This window comes from Palaemon carinicauda, chromosome 43 (genome assembly GCF_036898095.1).
Source record: "Palaemon carinicauda isolate YSFRI2023 chromosome 43, ASM3689809v2, whole genome shotgun sequence".
NCBI classification, from domain to species: Eukaryota; Metazoa; Arthropoda; class Malacostraca; order Decapoda; family Palaemonidae; genus Palaemon; species Palaemon carinicauda.
The window spans coordinates 23,841,936-23,857,748 of NC_090767.1; the positions used below are offsets into that span (position 1 = coordinate 23,841,936).

At 40.8% G+C, this 15,813-nt stretch overlaps 1 protein-coding gene across 4 annotated transcripts in view; it reads left to right on the plus strand.

Moving 5' to 3' along the window:
* LOC137634019 (uncharacterized) overlaps window positions 1-15,813 on the plus strand; it is a 411,582-nt gene that overhangs the window by 373,994 nt on the left and 21,775 nt on the right. Inside the window, exons 1-2 of one of the 4 annotated variants that reach the window (XR_011042423.1) lie at window positions 4,416-4,553; window positions 6,776-6,969. The exons of the other annotated variants lie outside the window; for them this stretch is intronic. The gene's annotated coding sequence lies outside the window, so the exon portion shown is untranslated. Of the gene's footprint in view, window positions 1-4,415; window positions 4,554-6,775; window positions 6,970-15,813 lie in introns of those variants that run through there. 4 annotated transcript variants of the gene reach the window in all.

The window sequence follows — 15,813 nt, forward strand, 5'->3', positions numbered from 1 at the left end:
ACTCCTCAGGAGACACAGAACAGATGAACTACATAATCTACTTGTAGAGATCATCAAGCATTCTGTACAAGTATCACTGGAAGTTAAACTAGACAAATGGTACTCATGGTGCAACGAGGTCAACTTCAGCACATCCCTAGCCAAAATATGGGGCTGGTTTAACCAAGTCTCTGGGAAATACAATACACCCAGACCCATTTGCTGAAGCCAAGAGGATTGCTAAAAACTTTGCGGACAGAGCAAAAAGCATCAATCTACCTCTGCCAACCATCAACAGGCAGAGAACTCTGCTCCCAATCAGGAACATCATAATAGAAGCCGCCTGCAACATGGTAGATGACACTGATCACCCCTATACCATGGAGGAACTAAATACGGCCCTATCAAAAGGCAGGAAGGACACTGCCCCTGGAGCCGATCTCATCACATACAGCATGCTGAGGAACATGGAAACCATGCTAAATTGGTCTACCTGCATCTGATAAACAGGACACACGGAGACACTACGTCCAACCACATGGAACCAGCAGGACACTAAACCTATTCCAAAACCTAAGGAGCCAAATACCTACAGACCTATAGCTTTGATAAGCTGCATAGAGAAAGTAGCTGAGAGAATGGTACTCAACAGACTGCAGTGGAAAATAGGCCAACTACATCATCGCCTAAATGCCTACAGAAATGGCATAGGCACTCAAGAATGCATCACAGATGTCCTCTCAACAATCAACGACAAAAAAGCTTTTGTCATATTCTTTGATCTCGAGAAAGCCTTTGAGCTAGCTAGCTCACCAGCTATACTCTTCACACTTGTTGAAAAAAAGAGTGAAAGGACACTTACTGGCCTGGACTCGAAACTACACACAAAATCGAGAGGCCAGAGTCACTTTCCAAGGAAAAACCACTGAGTTCATCCCCTTAGAAAACGGAACACCACAAGGAGGCATACTCAGCCCCTACCTGTTCAATCTACTGATGGAGAACTTAGCCACTCTAAAACTCCCAAAAGGAGTGGAGATATTCATATATGCAGATGACATATGCATAGTATGCCCAAACAAAGCTCATGCCAGAAATATCACTCAAAAAGCTCTGGACATGATCCAAGCCAAATGCAATGATCTTGGTCTGAAGATCAATACCAACAAAACCAAAGCAATGGCTATAAAACGCTCACAAAATCCTCAAAACTTCAAACTGAGAGGTGAGGACATCGAATGGGTGAGTCAATTCATGTACCTCGGGGTAATCATTAGCAAAACCCTGTCAGCAGCTAATGAAGTAACCTACCTTGGAGAGAAGACAAAAATCCGTCTATCAGCCATGAAACGAATGACCTCCCTTAAACAAGGAGTATCTAACAACCTCCTGAGGCTGTTTTACCTACAAGCAATTCGATCCCACATTGATTATGCAGCACCCACACTTACTGCATTGACCGACACTCAAAAAGCATCATTAGAAGTAGTCCAAAACAATGCCATGAGACTCATCAGTGGCTCTCCAATGTGGACAAGACTCTGCCTACTCAGAGCAGAAACTAACCTAATCTCCCTGTCAGCCAGAATTGACATAAGGAATAGCAGCATCATATTCAAGTCAATCATCGCAGACAGAAAAAGCCCACTCAGTGATAAAATAAAAAGGCTTCTACCTCTTGCTGAAGAACTACATCCACCCAGCTCCCATGCAAAGAAACTACTGGATACACTCAGAAGAATGCAGATGCAAAACGAGGCTCACAAAATCAAGGGACAACAAATGTTTGAGGGCTACATCCCTCCTGCTCCCTGGGCATGTGATCCCATCAAATACAACTTCACTATCCTACCAGCAGCAAGCAAGGCTCTCTGCACGCCAGAGCAACTCAATGCAGCTGCAAAAAAATGCAATCAGGAACACTCCTGCGCCTCGCACCTACTACACAGATGGATCAGTTGACCGTGCAATCCCTGCAGCCGCGGCTGCAGTTATCTCTACATCAGGATATAAAGCAAACTGGAGACTTTCCAACCATGCCTCCACATTGCAAACTGAACTAGGGGCCATTGCAAAAGCCCTAGAACACTCTGCCAATCAACAAAACGGGAACACAACGATCCATACAGATTCCAGAGGAGCCACGATGTCCCTCAGCAACAAGGAACCCACAGAGAATGTGCACCTCACCACTGCAATTAAATTCTTAGCCCTGCTCCACCAAAGAAACAACAGGCAAGTCACCTTGAATTGGATACCAAGTCATACAGGAATCTCTGGCAACGACGAGGCCGACCACCTAGCTAAATCAGCCTTAATGTGCCAAACTATCAGCATTACTCTGCAATAGTCATTAAAAACCATTCAACATAAAATGGCTACCTACTGCAACATTCAAAAGACTAGTGAAGTTAGAAGAGCCTTCCTTGATGGCTCAAGATCTGCAAAGTGGTACATTGAAGCTACAAACATACTACCACACCCAATTGCAAGACAAACACCTCGCCACGACGCAGTAATTATTTACAGACTGCGACTGGGATATCTATGCAACTGGCAGATCATCTTAGATAACGGCCAAGACCCTGCAGCACAGCATAGACCAATTAGACCATGCAAGTACTGTAATTAGGACACAGAAGAACCTCTACAGCACTATCTACAGCAATGTCAGGAAACTTCAGCATACTTCGGCAGGATCTTAATCCCAATACTCCTGCTACTGCAACAGAAATTGTCAAGCATATCATTGACAATCACAATACCCTCTCAGCCTTTCTCCGGAGTTACCCTCCACCGAGATAACGTTGCAACAAAGTCAACGTAAAATCCAAGCGGCAATTAAAGGAGAAACCTTATCCTCTCTACAATTCTGTGCTGGGAGCTGGGGATTGCAGGCGGCTGCGACCTTATCTTTCTCTCCTCTTGACTGGCAGCCCGTTGTCACACAAGTGGCCTGTGTTGCCTGTCTGGGGGTGTGGCCGGGGTCGTCGGCGGTCTTTTTGACTTCCAGCACATCTTCCCCTCTTCTTGGCTGGCAGCCGGTTGTCGCACAGTGGCCTGTGTTGTCGGTCAGGGGGTGGGGCAGGGATCGGGGGGGGGGGGGGTCTTTTTGACCTCCAACACATTTTTCTCTCTTCAGATGGCAACCCGTTGTCGCACTGCGGCCTGTGTTGCCTTCTACGCCTTCATCTCCCTTTGTTTGTCTCAGAAATAATCTTTATCTTTGTTTTTACTTTTTTTTATCTCTCCCTTTTTTTATCATTTACAGGTACAGGAATTTTATATTCCACCCTATCTCTACCACTAAAACCGCTACAACTCCTCCTCTTCAGCTCTCTCCTACTCAGCTGAAATCTCACACTAGCCCTCTATCTCACACTTAAGCTTAAACCACTATGAAGTTTTTCACTTCACCTATGTCAACTTCTATGACTACAAACTTTCAACTCCTTTCCGAGCTCTCCTACTTATCGGGACTTGCTACTATAACTCTTTCTCTCTCTAACTCAGACTGGAGCCAGTGGGCTCATAGGACGATATTCCACAGTCAATCACTCCTTTTCAAACATCCCATCACGACCCAAAACCTATCCCAACATCCTAAAATAAATGTTGCAGAATATCCCCACCCAACTACCTATCCCAACATATCCCATCCAAACACCTACGGGCTGCAAGATTGCAAAAGCCCGTGTCTGGCCAAAAGGTCCAGGCAATCTTCAACAGAACAGAATCAAGGTTCCAGTGTATTCCCTCTTCTATCTCTTTCACGAACCTTAGCCTTCCTTCTGCTATAGCAGTCATCATTTATTACATAATAATAATAATAATAATAATAATAATAATAATAATAATAATAATAATAATAATGATAATAATAATAATAATAATAATAATAATAATAATAATAATATGTTCATTACTTCTCTTGTAGTTTACTACCTTTCCTCACTGAGCTATTTTCTCTCTGTTGGAGTCCTTGGGCTTATATCATCCTGCTTTTCCATCTAGGGTTGTAGCTTATCTAATAATAATAATAATAATAATAATAATAATAATAATAATAATAATAATAATAATAATAATAATAATAGTAATAATAATAATAATAATAATAATAAAATACACATTGATGAAGCAATCTAGGTAGATATTAGATCAGTTGTTTACATTTTACTAAAGGAGGATTCCAAGATAGCGTCTAGTCTTAAGCGTACAAAAGAGTCATCATGCAGTTGATAAATTCTATATAATTATATAATCAAGAAGTATTTTAATATTATAATAATAAACTAAATTAATTAATAATGATTTAGAGATGAAATTTATAGTTCTAACCAATTTTAAAAGCCATATAATTACAATTTACTTTATTTGTATGCTGGTTACTTGTTCGACATCAGCTGACTGCGTTGTTGACATTTGTGACGTCACGGGGTTACCATAGAGAGTGTAGCCTGATTATGGCGGCCTGTGTTAAATCTGTTAATCAAACACCCAGGTGTATTTCCTGGGCCGAGGACACAGTTGCTTATACCGCCGATACGGGAATATTGCTGTTTGATCTTAAGGTAGGTTTAGAGAACGGTATATCAAGTAATAATAGATATTCGTAGGCTGTAAGCTGTAGCCATTGCAAACTGGCTGGCGGCTTCGTAGCCCAGACAATGGGAATTTCCTTCTCATTTTGTGCTGATTTCCTGACCCTGTCTGCCCTTGTAAAGGATCCTTCAGGCTTTTTTATGAAATCAAAGGGATATTTCCTATCCCGTGTTTACAATGTGTATATTGGACAAGTGCTGATCACATGTCTGTTCAGTGAACAGTATTTCTGATCCCAAGAAATTGAACTTACAATGACCGGTTGTTTATAAATTGAATTATGCATGAAAATTGTATGATGCTCCTGTGTGATTTCTTCCATTATGGTATTTGTTGGGGGCCTATGTAGATCAGCGGCCAGGTCCTCCAGCGTGCATAGAAAATGGACATTTCTTCCCATTTTCTAGCAGTTCGTAAGACATGACCCCTGTACTACAAAAAAGCTGTGTCCGTTGATCCTCAAATCCATCACGTAATGCCACCACCTAACCTAACTCAACCCTACTTAACTGGGGTGCTAATGACACTGTGCAATTCCCCCCGGTTTCATTGTAGTGTATTACAGGGCAATGTAACCTAGGAAAACAACTACTTTTTCTAATAGAAAAAATTACGCTCTTCGAAAATGACACTCGTTCCCGTCGCAAATGAATAGTTTCAGAAATATATATACATCTATATCCTCCAATAATGGGGGACCCCCAGTGGGAACTCGGGGTTTTGGGTGGGGAAAACATACTGGGGAATCGATATATAAACGTAAAACAAGCCTTTTCTTCTCTATACATTACCTTCTTGAAATTATAATAACCGGAGGAAAATACAAAACAGTATATCTGGATAAACTTTGGAGGCGCCGTTACAAAGATTGTGTCATGAAAAAATACAGTAACCAGTGCTGCCAACGTCCGATGTAGATCAAATGTTATTTTGTGACCTGTCATACTACTAGGCTAGGTTAGGTGGGTTTGTTAGGTTCTGTGCCCTTTTTTTACTTTTTATATATTGAGTAAAACTTATATGGAGAAATTATTCAATATATGGAAATATCTATCATTACTATCTTTAGTAATGTCAACGTGCCGTTGGTAACTGTGTACCATACGTCATCGTTGGTAACACTGTGTATTATTGGTAACGTTGCTAATGTTATCGTTCGTTCGTAAGAGAAGTGACACCGTGCATCTCAAAGTTATCCGAATTGGTTGGTCTGTTTGTTTCCGATTGAAATGAACATCAAATTCGCTTAATTCACGTTGTTTACTATAGGAAAACAATCATATTTCGTTTCCCCAGTATGTTTTCCCCACCCAAAACCCCGAGTTCCCACTGGGGGTCCCCCATTATCGTAGGATATAGATGTATATATATTTCTGAAACTATTCATTTGCGACGGAAACGAGTGTCATTTTTTAAGAGATCGTAATTTTTTCTATAAGAAACAGTAGTTTTTTTCCTAGGTTACATTGCCATGTAATTCACTACAAAAATACCTTCCCCCCCCCCCTTAGACTGCCATACTCTCAGCCTATCCTGTGTTTGATTCGTACCCGTTTCACTCATATTTTGTAAAGGAAAAATATTTGACAAGTAATAAGAAAGTTTACACTTCTTTTCCCAACGAATGACAATCTTCCCATGATAAATACTAACAGAAACAAATAAAGCTTGACTATACTTACATTGTTTCAAGTCACCCAAGTTGTAGTCTTTGGATAGCATCTTCTTGACAACGGACAACTTCATCGTTTTTTTTCTCATTAATAAGACGACTTACAAAGGCCAAGTTTTTGCACTCTTGTCTGAGTCATTTCATGGAAGCATACCCTAGTAGGCCTTGTAGCAGATACTATATATTAACCTAAGAGGATTTGGGTATTTGTTAGTTTTGTCATAGATTTTATTTCCATTTTGTATCTGTCTGTGTATTATTCTGTTTCAATGAATCCTGTATCAATGCATTATTAAAGCATACAGACATATTTCTAGTTGTATGGTTGATACAGTACTTCAGATCATTATGTTATACACACCAGAATTTTATTGGTAATTTTGTTTTAACTTTTTTTTTAGAATTTCAGGAATAAATGTTCCATACTGAACATGGACTTGAGAGATTGAGTTAGTAAAGTGACCCTGTTTATATATATTTCAGTCAGGTGTAGATCTAAGATCTGACTTTCCACTTCAGGACAGCAATGTTGTTGGAGCATCACCCACCCAAAGGACACAAGGGTGAGATTACCTCAGTGCGGTGGATTCAGCCGAGCCCTTCAACTGGACAGACATTGATCAGCACAGGATCTGATTCGCTGGCGGTAGTTTAGACCCTTAGTGATGAAGAAGTCAAAGGGCTCCGTACGCTGAAATGCATTACAACTTTAGGTAAGATTAGTGCCTCGTATTTCATTCAAATGTCTACACTTGAAAATCTTGTTTTTCATCGCACAGTAGAACCTTCTTGCCTGCATTTAATCATAAAGTACCAGACTTAATTTTGATTCATTGTCATAATATGTAAGAGCAATAAATGCTTCCAACTTAAGCATTATTTTATATGTTCTATATTCGGCTTTTACTTTGTCTAATTTTATTGATTTTTAAGACTGTGTTTTAGAAATACCAAAATTTAAATCACTTGAGCCATTTTATTTTGATATTTAGAAGAATGATACTTGAAAGTTTACCGAGGAGCCAAACATCCCTTTCAAATGAGATTTCTGTAGAAACTTAAATCTTGTTTCCATCTTTCTCATTTGGAAGTTTGACTATTGATTAAGTGCATCTGTGCTTGGTTTGATGGAGAGGAGGAGAAGAGGTCTTGATGTAAGGCAGTACCTTGAGGTAAAAAGAGTTGAACGTAATTCAGCCATAGTTAAAAGCCCCTCGAGGAAGGAGTGTCACTCGGTTCAAGCTGTGGGACGGCTATTGCAAGCATGATAAGAAAACTAATTACTCTGTTGTAGTAGTGTTGTCAAGAGGACACTGAAGGTCAAGAATCCTTCCTTGACTTTAGATGGTCATCGCATGTAGAATCCCTCAGAGTACAGGAGGTTGTTAGGGACGTATTGCCAGCTCCTTACAAGTGCGCTGAGGGTTACAGGTATGATCTGGACACCTATGCAAGGCAAGGAAATGAATTGCTTGACTTTGTCATGAGTGAAAAGAAGAAATGACAGGTAAGGCATAGAGAAATGAAGTGGAATCTGTCGAGTGTGGCTGTAGGAATCCCATGGCTAGTGAAATGAATTCATAAAAGCTTTAGAAACTAAAGTGATACATCTATGAAGTATAAGTAATACCACCAAATAGATACTGTACCATTGCATCATAATTTACAAGGTCTGTACTCTACCAGTGTCTTTAAACATGAAACTTACCCGCTGGTTATATAAAAATGGCTTTAGTCCCTGACGTCCGGCAGAAATTCCAAAAACTCGCGGCAATCGCAGATAGAGTTGCCAGGTGTACACTAGCGCCCTTACGGGAGATAGGCCGAACCATTCCATACTTCACCAGATCTTCCATGCCGCGTTGCTGGCAACATCGTTTGGAATTCATTCGTGATTAACCTGGATTTTAGCAGTTATCTTGGTGATGTACTCCTAAATATGGGTTCTGGCATTCGCTTATTTTCTTTTTGTTTGGTATTTGATCGATATGTTATAGCTTAAAAGTTAGGATTAGAAGTTTTTTCAACCTACTTTAAACTAACGAAAGCATAATAGCGATAGGTAAAAACCCCGCCTTGTCTATGACGTCACAGTCATATGACGTAAGCTTGAGTATGACTTGCATTTTCTTTCTTTTTCTACAAAGAATGGTAAGTGAATACTATCTCACAACGTATTAAGTTATATAAGATGAAAGGATTATGTTATTTTAAGAAAATTTTTGTCCTTTTGGTATACTTTCTTTAGATGATCTTCAATCTGTTTTCAAAGCTTAAGTAGCGTTCAGTTTATTTATGCTACACAGTTCTCAGTCAATTGTTACAGTATTACAATTTTCTTTGTATCGTTATTTATGAAAAGTAAATTCTTCTTAAGACCAAAGTATTTAAGTTGTATTAGATAAAAGGAATATGTTATTTTATAATAATATTTGTCATTTTAGTATTTTTTTCTTTAGATAATCTTTTTGCAAAGATTAAAGAAAATTAGCGTTCAGTTAATTTTTATACGACGTAGTATTCATGACAATCGATATAGTCTCACGATTCTTTGTATCGTTGTTTACTTGTTCGTTTTTGGGAATACTAAATTTTTTTCGTATACAGTGAACCCTCGTTTATCGCGGTAGATAGGTTCCAGACCCGGCCGCGATAGGTGAAATTCCGCGAAGTAGTGACATCATCTTTACCTATTTATTTAACATGTATATTCGGACTTTTAAAACCTTCCCTTGTACGTAGTACTGTTAACAAACCACCCTTTAATGTACAGAACACTTAATGCATGTACTACAGCACCCTATACTAAAACAGGCACAAATATTAAAGGCGATTTTATATCATGCGTTTCCTAAACACCTAAAAAGCACGATAAAAAATGGCAACCAATGTTTTGTTTACGTTCATCTCTGATCATAATGAAGAAACAAACTCATTTAGTGTACACATATATGTATAGGTTAGTTTTTGCATCGATCATATTGATTATACAGTATGTTGATTTTTTTATTACCAATGTTTTACTTTATTTTTCTTAGGACTTCCAAATGAAATGTTTTTCTTTATGACGCCGCCTGAAACGACGGCGTCATAAAGTACTGTACGCTCAGTAAACAACCACGCTCAGAACAAAAAGGCATTTAACGCGCATGATGATAGTGATAAATAATGATACAGTACAGTATTTACAGTAAAAGCATTTACAAAATATGTTACCTTACAAATATAATTTACCGTATCTATATAAAATCATACAGTACTGTACAGTACATATTGTACGTAGCAAAGCAGGAAAACAATTTACGAGAGAGAGAGAGAGAGAGAGAGAGAGAGAGAGAGAGAGAGAGAGAGAGAGAGAGAGAGAGATTGTTTTACGTACGTACTGTAAATGTAAATTTTAAACAAAAAAAATAAATTTACGAGAGAGAGAGAGAGAGAGAGAGAGAGATTGTTTTACGTACGTAAATGTAAATTTTAAACAAAAAAAATATGATAGGTTACAACATGTAGACTTTTAAAACCTTCCCTTTAACTTAATGCATACAGTACAGTACTATAAAACGGCACAAATACAGTATTAGAATGTGAGAATATTAAAGTAAAAAATAAAGATTGTTACTGTACTCACCACGAAAGAAGTTCAAGAAAAACTTGAATGATGATGGCGATGAATTTGCTGCACAGTAGAAATGATGATGATGAAGCTGATGATGTGTTCTACTGTGCAGCCAGGTAGTATTTTACGTCTCTTCAGACGGAGGTGTCTTTTCCTGGGACACCTCTTCAACTTCTTCCTGGGAAACTACTTCAATTTCTTCCGAAGGCGTACTAGCAGGAGGAACTGGCTCTTTTTTGCGAGGCTGGAAGAACATTGTGATCGGAAGTTGTTGCCGCTGCTTCTTTTTTCGATCTAAGAGCATCTTGTAGGGAGTCATTATGTCATCAACCTTTTTGCAGAATTGCATCGACCGAACCATATCCTCGTCCCACTCTTGCAACATTTCTTTCAACTCCTTCGCATGGTTGCAGGCCTTGGCAAGCCGTTCTAATGTTAAGCCGGTTTTTCGACATTTTCTTGGGTCTCTTCCTGGGTTTCACTCTCTTCTTCGCTTGCCGATTTCGTCAGGTCTTCGAGGTCTGCGTCAGTTAGGGGCTGGGAATGGCAGTCCAACAACTCGTCGACGTCTTCAGTCGTCATGTCGCCAAACCCGTCACCTCCAATTATGGCAGCCAACTGCACAGATTTGCGTATTGCAGAGTGTTGGATTTCAGCAGGTGTAAATCCCTCGTCGTCGTAAACAATCTCGGGCCACAACTTCTTCCAGCTCGCATTCACGGTTGCAGGTTTCATCTCTTGCAGTGCCTTCTGAATATTCTGCAGGCACGTGGCTATGGTGTACTGCCGCCAGTACGCCTTCAAGTTAAAATCTTCATCCTCATTATCTTGGGCAGCATCCACACACGCAACGAGGTCCGCCAAGGTATTCTTCGTGTAGAGGGCCTTGAACGCCCTGATAACCCCCTGGTCCATCGGTTGAATTAATGACGTGGTGTTGGGTGGCAGGAACTCAACCTGAATGCCCTCATGCGACAGGTCAGTTGCGTGTCCACCAGCGTTATCCATAAGGAGAAGGATCTTGAATGGCAAGCCCTTCTCTAAGAGATATTTGCTGACTTGCGGGATAAAACACTGATGGAACCAGTTGGAGGTCAGCATCTTCGTAATCCATGCTTTTTGATTATGCATCCAGTACACGGGAAGGAGATTCTTATTTTTATTTTTCAAAGCGCGAGGATTTTTCGACTTATAAATAAGCCCCGGCTTTAGCAAAAATCCAGCAGCATTGCCACACATCACGAGGGTAACGCGATCCTTGAATGCTTTAAAGCCAGAGGCTTTGGCTTCCTCTTTGAACAGGAAAGTTCGCGACGGCATTCTCTTCCAAAACAAGCCGGTCTCATCCATATTAAAGACTTGTTCCGGCTTGTATCCACCTTCGGCGATAATATTCTTGAATGTCTGGTTCGCGTAAGTTTCAGCAGCGGCAGTGTCAGCCGAAGCAGCCTCGCCGTGCAGGGAAACGCTTTTCAGGGCGAAGCATTTCTGAAACTTCGCGAACCATCCTTTGCTGGCGGAAAAACGTTGTTTCTGAGGCTGGGAATCAGTGGATGTCCCTGGTTGAGGATCATCTGCATCATCATCATCTTCAGCATGGTTGCCGTCGTCGTCTTGAGGTTCCTTTGCAGCAAAATTCTCATACAAGCTCAAAGCCTTTGTTCGGATGGTGTTCGTATCCAAGGCTATGTTCTTCTTCCGGCAGTCGGCAATCCACACAGCTAAAGCACCTTCCATGCGTACGATCGTTTTATTACGCGTTGTAACGACTCGCTTCGCTGATCTGCTAAAGGTGATTGCAGCCGTCTTTCTAATGTTCGCCTCGTCTTTCTTGATATAGCGAACAGTAGATTCGTTGATCCCAAAATGGCGCGCAGCGGACGCGTAACTTCTACCATCTTTTAACATATCGAGAAGCGTAACCTTCTCAGCAATCGTCATCATCCTTCGGTGGCGTTTAGGCTCACTACCAGCCTTAGTAGAAGCAGAACGCTTGGGAGGCATTGTACAGTAGGATTTGACAAAAAGTTCAACTTAAAAAGGTCGCACACAGCACAGATTAAACTTCACAAACTTAAGAATGTCTACTCAGCGATACGCGGGAACAGAGAGTGGACGACCCGGGCCCGCGAGAACCTAGATGCTGGAAGCTGGAGATGAGGGCAAAACACCAATCACAGGCTAGATAACAAAACTTGAGTTCTGATTCGTCATCTATCAGCGCTTGAACCAATCACAACCCGTCTTACAGTATATGATGCGTAGGTTACCAACTCATACAAGATACCCCGCGCATACCGTATGTACAGTATTAATAATAATAATAATAAATAATGATAATAATACAGTACAGTACTGTAATAATAATAATAATAATGATAATAATAATAACAATCATAATTTTTCAATATTAAACTTACCCGATAATCATGTAGCTGTCAACTCCGTTGCCCGACAGAATTCTACGGAAGGGATACGCCAGCGATCGCTATACAAGAGGGGGGTGTACTCACAAGCGCCACCTGTGGCCAGGTACTGCAGTACTTCTTGTTGACACCACCTCAATTTTTCCTCTGTCGTGCTTCCGGCAAGACGTTCATGGATACGCTTATAATTTTGGAGTCTTGTTCACGATTTTTGGTGAAGTATTGCTCTAAGATTTCAGCTTTCGCTATTCAGGAAGTTTTATTATTAGCTTAGCTAGCTTTTGGAATTAATTTGATTAATTATGGTGACGAAGAGAGTATGAACTCTCTTTCACCTTTAAATGGCCGACCCTTCCCTTAGACGGAAGTGTTGGTGTCTAAGAGAGTATAGACTCTCTTTCTTAATTTTGCTTAACAAAAGTTATAGATTTATTTTATATCTCTCCGCCTTTTATAGGCCTCTTCGATTAACTTCCTTTTTTATAAACTTGTTAAAATTAATTTTTATATTTGTTTATATTCGACCTTTCCTAATAGTAGGCGGTCTTTTCTTGTACCGAAGTTAATTAACATTGAGCCCGTCATTTCGGTTTTACCTGTTAACATATTATGCTATTTTAATGTTTTTGAAAGAATTTCTTTGATAGTCTCGTACTGTTTTCAAAGTTGAACTAACGTTTTGTTTTGTCTCTGCAGTTGTTGACGTTCAGAACGTTCAACTTGCGCTCTATCGTTACGATAGAGAGAGAATTTTCACGGTGTCACGTTGCAGTAAGAGTAACCGTTTCTAACGTTTTGTTCATTCTTTCTTAGCTTAATGGTTTTTATTCTAATAAAGGAACTTTTTATTTGGGAAATATTTCAGTTTTTTTCCTTTAAAAATAATATGTTTTAACGATATATATGATTGGGCTCTTCTCTCAGGTTCTAAGTCAAGAGAGAGAGAGAGAGAGAGAGAGATAGAGACGGAGGGAGAGAGAGCTGGATAAACGTTTCGTTCAAGCGAGTAACGTTGTTATCGTTTTTGCTCTTCTCCCTAGTCTCTTCAGGGGAAGAAGGTAAACGTTTCTAGAGTTTTATTCTTGTTCTCAAGCTTTATGCGGTGAGAGATTTTAAACGTAGTTTATTTGATCTAGTGTTTAGTCTCTTTCCAGCCACTGAATTATTTATCTTTCATTAGATTTTTCTGTTACATTGTAATTCTGTTTTCGCAATTACTAACTTTTAAGGAAGGATAGAATTGCGTGTTTCAGGTACAAACCACTTAAAGTTTCGAGTTCAGTGAAATAAGTGCAAACAGAAAATCAAAAGTGATAAGTGATTAGCGCAAAGTGTGTCAGTGTTGTGCGTGAGGGTACTTCTGTGCGTGCCAGTCGTCCTCCCAGTCCGGGACCTCTTGCAAGCTCCCAAGCCCAGGGGAGAAGCAATGTCGAAGGGCAAAAGGGTTCGGCAGGCCTTGATCGGCGCACAGAAGTATCCTCGGTGGTTGCGGGCGTGTCTTACAGAGACCGTCACTCCCACCCGCAGACGATTGAGCCCTTATTTTGCTCGTCTGCAGAAGAAATTTCGGGGAGAAAACGCTGGACTCAGGTCTCAAGACCTCTTAAACGTAAAGTCCAGACCTCTAGAGTTCAACAACCCGGATGCAGTCATTGGGTTAGCTCTGACTCTCCGCAGTCATCAGGTGACTGCACACCTCCTAAGAGAGGTAAGGCGATGCCTCAACAGACCTCATCTTCTGTTAAGGCTTTGCCTCAACAGACCTTATCGTCTGTTGATCCCAAGATGACTTTGCTGCAGTTCATGCAGTCGCAGCTTGCGGTCTTAATGCGTGAGTTTCAGGCTGAGAAGGTTACACCTCCTCCTGCGAGCGCTCCGCCTCACCGCAGTCCAGTCTGCCAGGCGTACGAAGTTGAGGTTCCTCAAGCTACCTTACCGCGTTCGGAGTTGCCAGTTACCAGCGTTGTGCAGCAACCTCAACCTTCCTTAAGGCAACCTCAACAATGGGAGCAGGAGTCTTATGCCTTGAGGCAAGATTTTCTTGCAGTTAGACCATCTTTGAGGCTACAACCTTTTGAGGTACGACAACCTCTACCATCCTTGAGGCAGCCACCTCAGCTCTCGCAGCTGCTACCTCAACTTTCCTCAAGGCGAGAGCCTCAACTCTTGAGACTAGCTCCTCAGGAACCTCAACTCGTGAGACAGGAACTGCGTTCTGCGCAGCCGCTACCTTAACTCTCGCAGCTCACACCTCAAGAACCTCAACTCGTGAGTCAAGAGCCTCTCTCTGCGCAGCCACCTCAACCCTTGAGGCAAGCGCAACTCTTGAGGCAGGAACCTCATGCTATGAGTCAGCCACCTCAACGCATGCATCTGCCACTTTCTCCTCAACTTGAGCCTCTTCCCATTCAACTTTGAAATAGCAAATGACAATAATAACACCTCATTACTTTCATAACTTGCATTTGTTATCATATACATGTATGCCTACACAAACATTATGATAATGGAGGTTATTCGTATTACTTAAATAAAAAAATATATATGTATTCCTTGCAATATATTTTTAACAAATCGCAAATATGGCAAAATATCTTCAAAACAAAAATGAATCATGAGTTATGAATGTAATGTAAATATTATGTTGATATTAAAACCCCATGCAACATGCATGAAGTAATGCAGTGTTGCCAACAGGGCGAGTTTCCCTGTCCTGAGGTGAAGTAGATTATAGATCGTATATTTAGTGCAGCTTAATTCTACGATTATCATGCCGGCTATCAAATTCATCAACAAAAGTCTAAATCAATTCCCTCGGCACGTGCACTTTCAATGGACAGTAATGCGATATTACTCAATCTAGCACTGGTCATGGAATTTCTGAGAAATGTTACACGCCATGCAACATGCTCTGCTTCTCTTACAGCATGCTCTACATACAGCATGATCTGCATACAGCATGCTCTGCATACAGCATGCTCTGCATACCTTACCGCATGCTTCTCAATCACACATCTTTGGTTGTTGCCAACTCACTAGACTGTCAAGCAGTTTCATAACGTTGCCTTCTAGTCTGCTGCTTTTGCACCAGTGAAACCCTCACTGAGAGAACTTAGCTTTTCTCGGATATGGTCCCTGTAGATGAGAAAGTGCTTTTCTCCCTCCTTCTGATATTCCCTTGAGGACTCTGTCATTTGGAGAGGAGCCTTTAGCTGCGTAGCCTCCTATGGACTTTTATTTAAGCATAACATGCTTCCAGGGAAGGTAATGGTTCCACTTCAGTCGCTAACCCCGTCTGTTACCACACCTGCTCCCTTAGACCTTGAGCTGTGTTGCAAGACATGCAGTCCAAGCTTAGTCCTTGTTAGAGGATTTTTTTTTTTGTTTACGGAGTCAGTGTGTCACTGGGAAGACGTTCAACAACCAGCAGAAGTGACTTGTTGTGACGCAGTGCGGCAACCTCAGCAACCCGATAAGGAGTTGTCTGTACGACCCAGACAGTCTAGACAGCTTCG